The 3076-nt window shown below is 38.4% G+C and overlaps 1 pseudogene; it reads right to left on the bottom strand.

Annotated features, from left to right (window-relative positions):
• Positions 1-362: 362 nt before the first annotated feature.
• LOC102831866 lies at positions 363-710 on the bottom strand (annotated as a pseudogene).
• Positions 711-3076: the final 2366 nt, after the last annotated feature.

Genomic DNA, 3076 nt, shown 5'->3' on the forward strand with positions numbered 1-3076 from the left:
AATTTAAGAAAAATTCTTATTTCTCAACAGGAGTAATATTTAAGGGAAATGCAACAAAAAGAAATGGCAACTGTGTGGCGCTGTAGGCTAATGCGTCAGACTGCAAAGTCGTTTGACTGCAAAGTCAGTGGTTCAAGTACACCAGTTGCTCCTTAGAAATGGGTTGGAATCAACTTGATGGCACTTAACATCATGTGACATTAAAACATATAGTCAAAAAGTTATTAAAAGCTGTTTGTAAAATGGGAGACAACTGAATTTGTATTCCTTTTTTTTTTTTTTTAAGTAAAAAAACACAGGGACTTTATTATTCCCAACACAGGTCAGGTCTTCACAGGGTGGTAGGAAGCGGCTTTGGGCTCCTACTTGCAGGCGATGAGTGGGTTCCGAAGGACTATAATGACAGAGTCCCCATGTAGGAACCCCTTGGAGATGTAGTGGTCCTTGTTGACGGGCTTGGACTTCTTCTTGCCCTTGCCACTCTTGGGGACTTCGGTCCACATCTCTTTCACATTCTCCAGCACCATGTTGCAGTGCCTGTCAAAAGCCTTGACGCGGCCCAGCAGTTTCTTGTTGTTGCGACAGTTGATGAGCACTTGGGTGTTGTTCTTGACCGACTGTGTGAGCACCGACAGGGGCCCGGTGTTAAACTCCTCCTCCTCCTGCTTCTGCAGCTCCTCTGGGGTCATCTCACTCTTGGGCTTGTTGAGGAGGCTCTTGGTGCTGGCAGCATTCTCGGGTCACTCCCGTTTCCTCCGTGTTGCTTCTGCCTCTGTTGTGTTCCATTTTTAAAAAATAATTTCACAATTGATTTCTGTTTGTAATCTTTCTCTAAACATCACATGGGTCTTCTTGTTGGGTCTGACTCATAGTGTTCACTTAGCACTATGGGATAGAATAGGAGTCATTTCTTGGTGGTAGTGGTTGCTGTTGAGTAGATCCCTACTCATGATGAGCTCGTATATGTAGATTAGAATCATTCCATAGAGTTTTCAAGGCTGTGACCTTTCAAAAGCCAGTCAGCCAACTTTGACTTCTGAGGTATATCTAAGTTGTCTCAAATTACCAACTTTTGGCTATTTTGGATTTTAGGTTTTCTAGTCAAAGAGTCGTGGTGTGGCGCTGTGGGCTAATGCGTCAGACTGCAAAGTCGTTTGAACTGTAAGGTCGGAGGTTCAAGCTCACCAGCTGCTCCTTGGAAACCCTACCCAGGGTCGCTAAGCGTCGGAATTGACTCGATGGCACTTAGCAACAACAATTATTCAAAGTAGAAAAGTAGAAGTACACAGTTCTGAAATGTAAATTATGAGAAAAGAGCAGTGTAGTTCTCTTTCTCTCTAGAGACCATACTGTCATTTCTGAATTACACTTTAGACATTACAATTCTTGGCTCACTTGTCTTTCTTTCATCTCTTTGTCATGCTACCAATCAAAAATCCCAAACCCAGTGCCTCCAAGTCTTTTTGACTCATGGTGATCTGGTGCGCTCCAGAGCAGGCTGCTCCATTGGGGCTTTCACCTTTCTTGGCTGTCGTCCTTATCGAAGCAGGTCACCAGACCTTCATTATGAGGTGGTCAATAGTTGAGTACAAACCATTTGTGTCACCTACGGGATCCTGTATCTAGCTCCATTAATCCTATCTTCTTCAGAGCTCTCAGTACCTTCTGGGAAAACTGTAAGCATTCATTTGTTCAGTCCTTTTGACTCCTTGATGTCTTGATCCTTTTCTTGGCATATGACAATTGCCAACATGAGTATCAAAAGAAGGAACCTGACGAAAGCTTGTTCCAAAAAATGACTGGGGTCCCCTTACTTTGCAAAGACTTACATCTATTTGGCATGTTGTTGTATAATAAATACTTCTAACCCTGCTGCAGATACAATAGAGTATGTTGTTATTGTTATTTGTTGTTAAGTCAACCCTGACTCATGAGATCCAATGAACACTGGAAGGAAACCATTGCTAGTCTTATGCAAAGAACATTTACACATTTGACCATTGTGATCCATAGACTTTCCAAAGGTCACTTTGCAAAAGTAGATTGCTAATCCTTTCTTCTTAGTCTGTCTTAATTTGGAAGCTCAGTCATAAAAGTTGAATGGTCAACAGAAAAAAATACTCGTTTTCTTAAATTTCAGATTGATGAATTTATTAGTCTGCTAACTTGTTATTTTGCTATTGCTTATATAAGAAGCAGCATAAAACATATACAAGATAATATAAATGTTGCATCTGGGTTAGTTGCACCATTTTACAGCAACAAAATCAGAGTTTCATTAGATTATGCAAAAGAAAAGCATTTTTTTACTTTTGCCCCAAATTGTTAAACAGCATGTGTTTATAATCTTTGGCCTGTAACTGAAAGAATATAGTTTTAATTTGCATTTAAATAAAGCACATCTCCTATTGCAAAGAGTTTTTTTTTATTAGTCCCCATAAACAAGATGGCATTAAAGTGCATAGCCTTCTTAAGTGGGACATGAAAATAAATCAGCTGGATAAACAAGGCAACATCATAAAGGAAGTGAGAACCACTCTACATAGGCTTAAATATTTCATGTTATGAATACTTGCAATCATTTATAGAAGTTTGAATCCCTAGGAGATTTCTACTTACCAAAATTATGATTTTAGAAGGAATAGAATATTGCCTTATTAGATATCTTATTTATTAGGAATTCATAAGCATCTAGTCTTTTATGGTATTTTTACTTTATTTGTACACTAATTAAGAATAATGTCAGTATATACAATATAACTACATTCATAGATTTTATTCATGACTATTAGTTAATTTAATACTAGAAAACACCCAATGGAATAAGCATGCCAGTTGTTACTGGTCTTGTTTTACAAATGAGGCAACGGAGTTTTAGTGATTTCACCAAGCTCATGAAACTGAGTTAGAAAAGATATCAGGAGTAGGATTCCACTGGGGGAGAGGGGGAGTGAAAGGCTATTTTCATTGGAAATATCGTAAGGACTAACACCTTGTATCTAGAGTATACATTGAGTCATTTATTTTTCCTATTATTCAAAAAAATTGTAGGATTATTTTAAGGAATATTTATCTC

This window comes from Chrysochloris asiatica, unplaced genomic scaffold, assembly GCF_000296735.1.
Source record: "Chrysochloris asiatica unplaced genomic scaffold, ChrAsi1.0 scaffold00060, whole genome shotgun sequence".
In the NCBI taxonomy this organism is placed as follows: Eukaryota; Metazoa; Chordata; class Mammalia; order Afrosoricida; family Chrysochloridae; genus Chrysochloris; species Chrysochloris asiatica.